Source organism: Pseudophryne corroboree, chromosome 3, assembly GCF_028390025.1.
Source record: "Pseudophryne corroboree isolate aPseCor3 chromosome 3, aPseCor3.hap2, whole genome shotgun sequence".
Lineage (NCBI taxonomy): Eukaryota > Metazoa > Chordata > Amphibia > Anura > Myobatrachidae > Pseudophryne > Pseudophryne corroboree.
The window spans coordinates 195157937-195170641 of NC_086446.1; the positions used below are offsets into that span (position 1 = coordinate 195157937).

The 12705-nt window shown below is 45.2% G+C and overlaps 1 long non-coding RNA gene across 1 annotated transcript in view; it reads left to right on the forward strand.

The window, feature by feature from the left end:
• The first annotated feature begins 222 nt into the window (after positions 1–222).
• LOC135057587 (uncharacterized) overlaps positions 223–12705 on the forward strand; it is an 84696-nt gene continuing 72213 nt past the window's right edge. The window contains exon 1 of the long non-coding RNA XR_010244219.1: positions 223–273. This is a non-coding gene — a long non-coding RNA (uncharacterized LOC135057587). The remainder of the gene's footprint in view (positions 274–12705) is intronic.

The following is a 12705-nucleotide window of genomic DNA, read 5'->3' on the forward strand; positions in this document are numbered from 1 at the left end:
ATGTTTACTGTTACCTGGGCACAAGAGGATGGATGGATGCAGTCCTTATTACACTTAAGACCTCCTCAGACACTGCGCACCAATGATTCACTCTGAGCTGCAGAGCCTGTTAGCATCACAGTTGTGGCACACACAGGCAGTGTGGTAGCCACCCCTGCCCTCTCCTGGGGTCCTTACTTTGGCTTGGAGTGCCAGCCTGTCAATCATTACAAACTCCACCCCCTATAGATGACACATCGTGACTGAGGAGCTGCTGCTGAATGTCTTCTCTTGGTAAGAATAGATTTGTGCTTGTTTGTGTACTAAATGGCAGTGTAGTTGTTACAAGTGCTGCATGGGAGTGTACAGTAGTTTCTACACAGGTGGGGGCAACTCTATTTTGCCTCTGGGTGCCTGCTAGGAATTTACCTACTTTGTGCTGCTGGGTCAGAATAATGAGTATAGGACTGTGACATTACGGTGTTCCTGTCACCCCTGCCTCTCCAGTTACATACTATCTCCATCATCCCTGTCTCCCCAGTCACCCATCTCGCTGTCACCCCTGCCTCCCCAGTTACCCACCATCTCCCTTTCACCCCTGCCTCCCCAGTCTACCAATATCTCCCTGTCACCCACTATCTCAATGTACCAGTGCTGCAAGTATGGCAGTATGGCGTACCGGTAAGAAATTCCCAGCCGGTGTGCCGTACCGATGGGCCGCCATCTTGCAGACACTGGGTGTTGGAGATAGGAGAGCACAGCATGTACCTCTCCTCTCCTGCCTGAGTCCCCTGAGTCCGGCGGCAGCAGCGTGCACTGAAACACTGGTTCGTGAGCCAATCAAAGCTCGCTGACCGTCAGCCAATCAGGAGCCGCCGCCAGATCTAATATACAGGATACCGCAGAAGCAGGGCATGGAGACTGGATTGAGGTCAGGAGAGAGGGGCAAGAGGGGCGCGTATTGCGCTCTCCTCTCCCCAGCAGCAAAAGATAGTGCCAGCCCCAGGCAGCAGCAATAATGATGAGTTGCACTGCTGGGGAATATCTGGCACTCTGGGGGCATGTGTGTCTGGCACTCTGGGAGCATATCCGGCACTCTGGGGGCATGTGTATCTGGCAAAGTGGGGGCATATCTGGAGTGTTTGGGCATATCTGGCACTGTGGGGGCATATGTGTATCTGGCACTGTGGGGGCATATCTGGCATATGTGTATCTGGCACAGTGGGGGCATTTGTGCATCTGGCACTGTGGGGCATTTGTGCATCTGGCACTGTAGGACCATATCTGGCATGGTGGAGGTGTATCTGGCACTGTGGGGGAATATGTGTATCTGGCCTCCCCATGTGTATAACACCCCCATTTTCATTGGCCACGCCCCATGTGGCATTTGGCCATACCCATTTTTTTGACGCACGTGCCAAAGCACAGTACCTATAAGACTTTTTTTTACCTGCACCACTGCAATGTACCCTTGGGGGTACCATTGTGTGGCCTCTACCTTTCCTTGTGAGACCACACCCTTTTTTACGGCGCGCGTCTTAGGCATGCGCTGTCCCTTTAAAAAGTTTATCCCATCAACGGGTGCCAAAATGAATATTTGCTTACCAAAAATATTAAGCTTGGGCCGGCCCTGCACATACTGTGAACTAAGATCAAGTGGAATACAAAATCTCAACTAATTACACACCAACTGCATCTCTCAAGTTAGTTGTGAAACTGTTTGTGAACCAATAAGAGCAATCGAAGATCTATGCCCTTTTTAATGTTGTTGGTTTTACCTTTGTCCTGTTCTTTGATCTCCAATTATTTTAACATTCATCAGTAAATGTTAAGTTTCAGAAAAGTCATAATTTCTATAACAAGGTAGGTGAGTGCCCTGCCAAGAAAGTACTTTCTTCTTCTTGCTTTTGTAATGCAAGAAGGATCTATGCTTTCATGCTGTTGCCTTCATGTCCTCACCCTACCATCTGCATGGTTTAATTTAAAACATGATCCATGAGACCACACTACTCATTTCCAATCATTTATTGTGAAATTCCTGTGTTCCTGGGCAACCTGGAGGTGTTTCACCTTGCTTGCAGCAGATAGCAATGGCGTATTGACAGCCTTCTGTTTCTGTAGTCCATACAATGAAATGTGTGGCATACTGGTTATAGAGAGGCCACCTGAAGTGGTACATGATACAGATTATCCATAATTTAATGCACTGTTGCCAATCTGTGGGATTTGATAAATCTGCCCATTCTCTGTCTCAACCATCCAGTATCCATTTATGATCATAGGCCTTATGCTCAGATGCAGTTTTTTGTCTGCTGATCTACAATAATCTGTGTGCACTTTAAAAATTGCTGCCTTCAAACAACTCACCAGTGCAGCCGATTTCCTCATTCTTCTGCTGTGAGCACCAACAATCATTCCTCTCTGAAAGTCCATCATATCACTTATTTTACCCTTATTTCATGAGTGACACACTTAATCAGTCTCTGCATACCTTGGTATACAGTTTCAGACATCCTACTACTTAGTGTCTATTGCCGTCAAACCTTACCTCTTTCCCAGGCAAAGCAATGCTAACTAACAGAGCTCACAGTCATTACTTTTTTTTTATGAGGCCTCTAAGCGCAGTTTTGGTCTAAAATGTATTGCCTTGCTTAGGTGGCAGGTTTCTGGTATTCTCCTCTTTCTCCCGTTTACTCTGCATTATCATTCATATTAGTCTCCATTATACAGCATTTGTCAGGTTACAGAGTTTTTTGTCCATTGTTTATTGTCCAACTAGGATCCAGGGTCCAGTTGCATATAGAAATATATTGTTTATTATTTTTGCTATTATTGTATACATTAGCAATATTGAAATGTTTTATTAGCAGTTTAGGGGGTCTATTCATGAAGCAGTGAAAATAGTGGAGAAGTGAGCCAGTGGAGAAGTTGCCCACGGCAACCAATCAGCTGCTCTGAATCATTTTATAGTATGCAAATTATAAATGTTACTTCAATGCTGATTGGTCGCCATGAGCAACTTCTCCACTGGCTCACTTCTCTACACTTTTGACTGCTTCATGAATAGACCCAAGTATAAGGAAAACAATATTTTGATATTCGTTTGGTATCTCATAGTTTAGCATTCTTATATAAGAGATCCAACATATTCTTCAATATACAGTATGAACTGAAAGTAATCTTTTTTCATCTGTTCATTGATATGTAGTGTACAGCATTACTTAAATACATAAGTGGATAATATTATGTGTCTTGGTGCAAACTGAATATTTCAAATATGTGCTACTTTCTGTAATTCAAACAATATATTAACAAAATGTACTTTATTCCAATGTTTGCTTAATATTAGTGATGAGCGTGTTCCGTTTCTCGGAAACCGAACCACCCCCCGAACTTCACCCTTTTTACACGGGTCCGAGCCATACTCGGATTCTCCCGTATGGCTCGGTTAACCCGAGCGTGCCCGAACGTCATCACCCCGCTGTCGGATTCTCGCGAGATTCGGATTCTATATAAGCAGCCGCGCGTCGCCGCCATTATCACTCTTGCATTGGAAATGTTAGGGAGAGGACGTGGCTGGCGTCCTCTCCGTTATTGTTGAACTTGATTGTGCACTATTGCTTAATTGTGGGGAGGGCTGGGGAGCAGCTGTATAATATAGGAGGAGTACAGTGCAGAGTTTTGCTGATCAGTGACCACCAGTTATCCGTTCTCTGCCTGAAAAAAACGCTACATATCTGTGCTCAGTGTGCTGCATATATCTGTGCTCACACTGCTTAATTGTGGGCACTGGGGAGCAGCTGTATTATATAGCAGGAGTACAGTGCAGAGTTTTGCTGACAGTGACCACCAGTATACGTTGTCTGCCTGAAAAACACTCCATATCTGTGCTCAGTGTGCTGCTTTATTGTGGGGACTGGGGACCACCAGTATAATATTATATAGGAGGAGTACAGTGCAGAGTTTTGCTGACCAGTGACCACCAGTATATAATACATAGCATTACGGTACAGTAGGCCACTGCTCAGTGGCGGAACTAGCAAGCGGTGGGCCCAGGTGCGACAAAATGCTTTGGGCCCCCCCCCCATCCCATCCAAGTCCACCCCCTCACCCCTTGAGAGGATCTGGTGAGGGGGACCTGCTCAGGGCCAGAGAAATGGATACCTAGCAACAGTGCCGTAACTAGACATTTTAGCACTGTGTGCAAGAAACGTCATCGGAGCCCCACCCCTGCATGCAAAACAGGGGCAGTGCGCGCCTTAGGCGCGCGCAAAAATACATAGTGGCGTGGCTTCGCGGGGAAGGGGTGTGGCCACAAAATAATACCAATTCTTAAAACGGTGCACAGTAGTCTCCATTCTTCAAATTACGCCGCACAGTAGCACCACTACACCAGGTAGAGACCCTTTTACACCTTACAGCGAACAGATTCCTCTTTTTACACATTACGGCAGACAGCGTCCCCTTTTTACACATTACAGCAGACAGCGTCCCCTTTTTAAACATTACGGCAGACAGCGTCCCCTTTTTACACATAACGGCAGACAGCGTGCCCTTGTTACACATAGCGGCAGACAGCGTGCACTTTTTACACATTACGGCAGACAGCGTACACTTTTTACACATAACGGCAGACAGCGTGCCCTTGTTAAACATAGCGGCAGACAGCGTACACTTTTTACACATAACGGCAGACAGCGTCCCCCTTTTTACACATTACGGCAGACAGCGTCCCCTTTTTACACATTACGGCAGACAGCGTACACTTTTTACACATAACGGCAGACAACGTACACTTTTTACACATAGCGGCAGACAGCGTGCCCTTGTTACACATTACGGCAGACAGCGTGCCCTTGTTACACATTACGGCAGACAGCGTGCCCTTGTTACACATTACGGCAGACAGCGTGCCCTTGTTACACATTACGGCAGGCAGATTCCCCCTTTTTACACGTTGCGGAAGGCAGTCCCCCGTTTTTACACATTGCGGCAGGCAGATTCCCCATTTTTACACATTACGGCAGGCAGATTCCCCCTTTTTACACGTTGCGGCAGTAGACGAGGTGGAGGAGGGAGCCGCAGCAGCGCTGTGTTATTGGTGGAGGCGCTGCTGCTGCTACCCCCCTGCTTCACTATAGGCTGTTCTCGGAAGACAGCCTATAGTGAAGCAGAGGGGCAGCAGCATCAGCGCCTCCACCAGTAACAAAGCGCTGCTGCGGCTCCCTCCTTCACCTCCGTCCTCCTCCTTCCCCCGTCCGTGCCGCTGCTCTTCTCCTCTGTGGGTGGCTGTGCGCTGCGGGCAGCGGTTGCCCGCAGCGCACAGCGGCATGTAATGAGTCAGTTTGACTCATTACGTGCTTGGGCCCCTGGACAGAGGCGGGCCCCAGTGCAACGCACTGCTTGCCCTGCCGGTAGTTCCGCCTCTGCCACTGCTGTACCTACCTCTGTGTCGACATTAAGTATACTATCCATCTAGATTCTATACCTGTGGTGGATTTCAGTTGTGCAGTTTGCTGACACAGTGACCACCAGTATCTATAGCAGTACGGTACGGAAGGCCACTGCTGTACCTACCTCTGTGTCATCATTAAGTATGCTATCCATCTACATTCTATACCTGTGGTGCATTTTAGTTTTGCAGTTTGCTGACACAGTGACCACCAGTATACTATATATAGCAGTACGGTACGGAAGGCCACTGCTGTGCCTACCTCTGTGTCATCATTAAGTATACTATCCATCTACATTCTATACCTGTGGTGCATTTTAGTTTTGCAGTTTGCTGACACAGTGACCACCAGTATACTATATATAGCAGTACGGTACGGAAGGCCACTGCTGTACCTACCTCTGTGTCGTCATTAAGTATACTATCCATCTACATTCTATACCTGTGGTGCATTTTAGTTTTGCAGTTTGCTGACACAGTGACCACCAGTATACTATATATAGCAGTACGGTACGGAAGGCCACTGCTGTACCTACCTCTGTGTCATCATTAAGTATACTATCCATCTACATTCTATACCTGTGGTGCATTTTAGTTTTGCAGTTTGCTGACACAGTGACCACCAGTATACTATATATAGCAGTACGGTATGGAAGGCCACTGCTGTACCTACCTCTGTGTCGTCATTAAGTATACTATCCATCTACATTCTATACCTGTGGTGCATTTTAGTTTTGCAGTTTGCTGACACAGTGACCACCAGTATACTATATATAGCAGTACGGTACGGAAGGCCACTGCTGTACCTACCTCTGTGTCGTCATTAAGTATACTATCCATCTACATTCTATACCTGTGGTGCATTTTAGTTTTGCAGTTTGCTGACAGTGACCACCAGTATATATAACAGTACGGTACGGAAGGCCACTGCTCTACCTACCTCTGTGTCGTCAAGTATACTATCCATCCATACCTGTGGTGCATTTCAGTTGTGCGCAGTATATATAGTAGTAGGCCATTGCTATTGATAGTTACTGGCATATAATTCCACAAATTAAAAAAATGGAGAACAAAAATGTGGAGGTTAAAATAGGGAAAGATCAAGATCCACTTCCACCTCGTGCTGAAGCTGCTGCCACTAGTCATGGCCGAGACGATGAAATGCCATCAACGTCGTCTGCCAAGGCCGATGCCCAATGTCATAATAGAGAGCATGTAAAATCCAAAAAATAAAAGTTCAGTAAAATGACCCAAAAATCAAAATTAAAAGCGTCACAGTCGTGTGGCAGACCCTGTCGCTGAAATGATGGGTTCGTTAAAGTGTGCATGTCCTGTTTATACAACATAACGGTGGGTGGGAGGGCCCAAGGACAATTCCATCTTGCACCTCTTTTTTCTTTAATTTTTCTTTGCATCATGTGCTGTTTGGGGACAATTTTTTTGAAGTGCCATCCTGCCTGACACTGCAGTGCCACTCCTAGATGGGCCAGTTGTTTGTGTCGGCCACTTGTGTCGATTAGCTTAGTCACACAGCAACCTTGGTGCGCCTCTTTTTTTCTTTGCATCATGTGCTGTTTAGGGACAATTTTTTTGAAGTGCCATACTGCCTGACACTGCAGTGCCACTCCTAGATGGGCCAGGTGTTTGTGTCGGCCACTTGTGTCGCTTAGCTTAGTCACACAGCGACCTTGGTGCGCCTCTTTTTTTCTTTGCATCATGTTCTGATATGGGACTATTTTTTTGAAGTGCCATCCTGCCTGACACTGCAGTGCCACTCCTAGATGGGCAGGTGTTTGTGTCGGCCACTTGTGTCGCTTAGCTTAGCCATCCAGCGACCTCGGTGCAAATTTTAGGACTAAAAATAATATTGTGAGGTGTTCAGAATAGACTGGAAATGAGTGGAAATTATGGTTATTGAGGTTAATAATACTATGGGATCAAAATGACCCCCAAATTCTATGATTTAAGCTGTTTTTTAGGGTTTTTTGTAAAAAACACCCGAATCCAAAACACACCCGAATCCGACGAAAAATTTTCAGTGAGGTTTTGCCAAAACGCGTCCGAATCCAAAACACGGCTGCGGAACCGAATCCAAAACCAAAACACAGACAAAACCCGAAAAATGTCCGGTGCACATCACTGCTTAATATATGCACTGCTGCGACAAATCAACTCCACAGCTGAAACAAAACAAGTGCTATGGTGACTCTTTCCCTATTACAAATACAAAAGTAAAACTGCATAATGTGGCTACAGTAAAGTTCAAATATTGGATGATTAAACAGTACAAATTGTAAATGCTAATAGAGTGGTTCACCCAATTTGTACATATTTACCTAGGAAAATTTGGAATGTGTTTAATACAGTAATATCCTTTAACAATGTAGCCATCTATCATCTGGACGTACTGTAGCTGATGAAATTAGCGTTATACAGGACAAGTGAATAATCATTGTAATAAAGCAAGAGCTTTCCATTTACCAATATCATTCAATTCTATTTAAATAAAGGCTGGTAAGGTGGGTTACTACCAACATATAAAATACATCATATTAAAGCACAGTTATCATCAAGCAAATTAATTAAACTTGAGATAACACACACAGACACCTTGTTTTTAAACATTTTCCATGTTATAATTTTTTTTAATTTTTTTTAAAACTTTTGAATTACTTCTCTGGTGCAAGATTTTTGCAGACTTTGGTGGTCATTCCGAGTTGTTCGCTCGGTAATTTTCTTCGCATCGCAGCAATTTTCCGCTAATTAAGCATGCGCAATGTTCGCACTGCGACCGCGCCAAGTAAATTTGATATGCAGTTAGGAATTTTACTCACGGCATTACGAGATTTTTTTCTTCGTTCTGGTGATCGTAATGTGATTGACAGGAAGTGGGTGTTTCTGGGAGGAAACTGGCCGTTTTATGGGTGTGTGTGAAAAAACGCTGCTGTTTCTGGGAAAAACGCGGGAGTGTCTTAAGAAATGGGGGAGTGTCTGGGCGAACGCTGGGAGTGTTTGTGACATCAAACCAGGAACGAAACTGACTGAACTGATCGCAGTTGCCGAGTAAGTGTGGAGCTACTCAGAAACTGCTAAGAAGTGTCTATTCGCAATTCTGCTAATCTTTCGTTCGCAATTTTACTATGCTAAGTTTCACTCCCAGTAGACGGCGGCTTAGCGTGTGCAATGCTGCTAAAAGCAGCTTGCGAACGATCAACTCGGAATGAGGGCCTTTATTTTAAGCACTTTCCTGACATGGTCGCATGAGATGCAAACGGGTCAGTAAAGCCTGCTGGCAGCTGCTGGAAGCTTAGGATTTATTACTGTAAATTGTTTCATCCCATTTGTAACAGGGTAGCAGTAATTTAGAGGCAACATCAATTCTCAACTATTATTAATATTTATTATTATTATTATTATTATTATTATATTTATTTATTTATTTATTGAACAACAGTTTCTTATATGGTGCAGCATATTCCATTGGACTTTACAATTGGAAGCAACAATGATAAAACAAAACTGGGTAATAACAAAGCTTGGTAAGAACAAAACCGGGTAATAACAAACAGTCATAGAGGTAGGAAGGACCTGCTCGCAAGCTTACAATCTATAGATTTTATAGATACTAACTATATAGTAACATTCCCCATGATAGGGGAGTGGAGTCAGACCGTAGATTTCTATATACCAATGCAGCATACACTGGTCCAAATATTTTATTTTTTCTTCATTTATTGACATTAACGTTAATCAGGAACTACTTTCTTTTTGATAAAGACTGGTATTTACAACTATGTGGCTGTGCAATGTTGTCTTTGGTGGCGCCATCATTTTTTTTTTTGCTAAATCTGACTGCCTGTGATAAGATCCTTTTTATTACTCAATACTGTACATATATGATATGTTTATAATCTGGCGTGGTACCAATGGCGTAACTAGAAATTTTTCTCCCCCAAGCCAAAAAATTCTCTGGCACTAGCAAAGTGAAGAATCTGCGCGCGCCACAGGCGCGCGCACCAAAAAAGGGGTGTGACTTCATTAAAATGGGTGTGGCTTTGCTGAAAGTGGCGTCGCGTTGCAGGGAAAGACTACCTTATACCCCAGTTTTGCAACCTGCATGCCGAGACATTGGCGACCACAGGAAAAAAATAATAATCCTGATTCATGTCCCTTACATTATTTGTCATTATTCACCCTTATAGTAATGTCCAGTATACATTACGCCACATACTACAATGGCCCTTAGACATTATGCCACACACCGTAATGCCCGTTATAAATTATGCCACACACTGCAGTGTCCCTGAGACATTATACCACATACAATGCCCGTGATACAGTATACCACACACTGTCATGCCTGTGATACATTATGACACACACCGCAATGCCCGTTATACATTATACCACACACTGCGAAGCCCCAAAGACATTATGCCACATACAATGCCCGTGATACAGTATACCACACATCGTCATGTCTGTGACACATTATGAGACACACCGCAATGCCCGTTATACATTATACCACACACTGCAATGCCCCTGAGACATTATGCCACATACAATGTCCGTGACATAGTACACCACACACCGTCATGTCTGTGACACATTATGACACACACCGCAATGCCCATTATACATTATACCACACACTGCAATGCCCCAAAGACATTATGCCACATACAATGCCCGTGATACAGTATACCACACACTGTCATGTCTGTGACACATTATGACACACACCGCAATACCCGTTATACATTATGCCACACACTGCAATGCCCCTGAGACATTATGCCACACACAATGCCCATGATACAGTATACCACACACCGTCATGCCTGTGACACATTTATGACACACACCGCAATGCCCGGTATACATTATACCACATACCACAATGTCCGTGATACATTATGCCACACACTGCAATGCCCATCACATAGTATGCCACACACCGCAGTGCCCGTTATATATTATGCCACACACCGCAATGCCCATTACACATTAAGTCCTACAGGAAGGCTTCTAATTACTTTTAAATTACCTGATCGTTGCCAGGGGTTTCATGATCTTGGTTCCATGCACGGTATCAGGGGTTTTCATGCTCAGGGTGTCATGCTCATAACCAGGGGTTTCATGCGCTGAGTGTTATGCTCGTTGCCAGGGGTTTCATGCGCTGGGTGTCAAGCTCGTTGCCAGGGGTGTAATGCTTGTTGTCAGGGATTTCATGCACTGGGTGTCATGGGGAGTAATGCAGCCCAAACCGCTCCCCACTGTTTAGGGGGGTCAAGAAGGGCACAAGGTGTCACACACACACACACACACACACACACACACACACAAAGACACACACACATGGGGGCAAGGGGTCCACATACCAGAGTGAGGGGGGTAGAGGATGCCACACACACACATAATACAGGGGGCCACACACAGGGGGTTGGGGGTCAAGAAGGGCACAAGGTGTCTCACACACACACAGGGGCAAGGGGGCACAGGGGCCACATACCAGGGTGAGGGGGATAGAATGTTCCACACACACACACACACACACACACACACACACACACACGGCAGGAGGTACAGGGGGGGCACACACAGGGGATGGGGGGGTTGAGCCTGCGGACCCAGGCAGAGGTTGAGAAGGCCGACAGCAGGAGGATAAAGATCCAGCACCCATACAGCCCCATGTCGCCGCAGCCGCCCGGCCGGTAGTGTGAGGCTGTAGGCACGGCCAACTGGTGATCGGAGGAGTGGAGGACACTCCTGGAACTGTGCCCTGATGACCTAGGCTTCCAGCTTCATGCTGGTGGAGGGAAGGGTGATGGGGCAGATGAGGAGTCCAGTGGGCGGGCGCTCAGATCTCCGGCGGGTGGGCGCCCTGGTCTCCGGCGGACGTCAGCATAGACAGTGTAGTGTGACTGGGCGCAGGTGGAGCGGCGGTCCCATGGCAGCCGCTTCCCTGCAACCATGACAATCACACCACTGCCGGCATCCTTGCCACTCTGCAATAGCAGCCAGTCGAAGCACTCTCACACCCCTCATATATTGCTGCCGGCCGACCCTAGCCATTTGCCTACTAAGTTTGCCTAGGGCCATCTTTGACTGCGCCCCCCCCCCCCTTCCTCAAGCCTGGCGCCTCCAAGCCCTCGCAGTGGCTGCGGGGGCAGTAGTTACGTCAGTGCATGGTACTGAACAAGAATTTGAGGAAGTGATTGTCATAGTGGACCAAATGGACCAAAACATAAAGTTCACCTTTGATGTCAGTCAGACTCTGATGGACTTCCTGGATGTTGAGGTATCACAGGATAATGGTCATATCCACACAAATTTATATAAAAAACCGACCAACAGAAATATATTAAGATCAGTCAACATCCCAAGTCATTGACCAACAGTCTTCCACGTTCCCAGGTTATAAGAGCAGTGAGGATCTGTGACGATAGCAAAAAGGCTAGGGCATGGATTGATGAAATGTCCCTACAATTTCAAACTAGAGGTTATGATGCCACACAATTGAGAAAATTTAAATCAGAGACCTTGTCTACCCCACGTTCCAACACTCTACAGACATCATTGTCAAGAAAGGACACCAGCCGGAGGATGTCCTTTGTGCAGCAGTATTATCTGTATAGTAGTACTAATATGAAGTTGGGCAAGCAATTGTTGCCAATCATTACCAGGGACACGGACCTGAAGAGCTTGAAAGGCACTAGTTTGATGCCTAGTTTTAAGAGGAAATACAAACAAACACCATGCCGGCGCTCAATTTCAATGATGCTCCCAAATGTATATAAAAAACAATTTATTAAAATAACATCCAAAAAAATTATTTAAACACACTTATTAAAAATAATAATAGACCACGGTATTTTATATCACATAAAACTGAGGTGTATTATACCTCTGCTATTTGCATAAATGCATATATAGATATTGTAAATTGCAAAAAAATATATGTAAGAGGTAGTCACTGAAACTTATATAGGGAGACTCTCAATTTAGTTTAGTCAGTCTCTTATACTTATTTAGTAGCCCACAGTTCAAAATAAGGATAAGTCCTCCAGCTGGTATATTTAGCATCTATAACCATATATATGTATCCTGGATTGATGTAAATATTTCCATGGATTGGGTAAATAAATGCAGTGATGTAAGACCGTATGGTTGCTGCTACTCACTGAATCACTGTGACTGTCTTTACTGCGCAAAGTAAGATTTTGGAAGCCGCTCTATATCACCCTGTGCACGGGTGAGACATCCGTCTG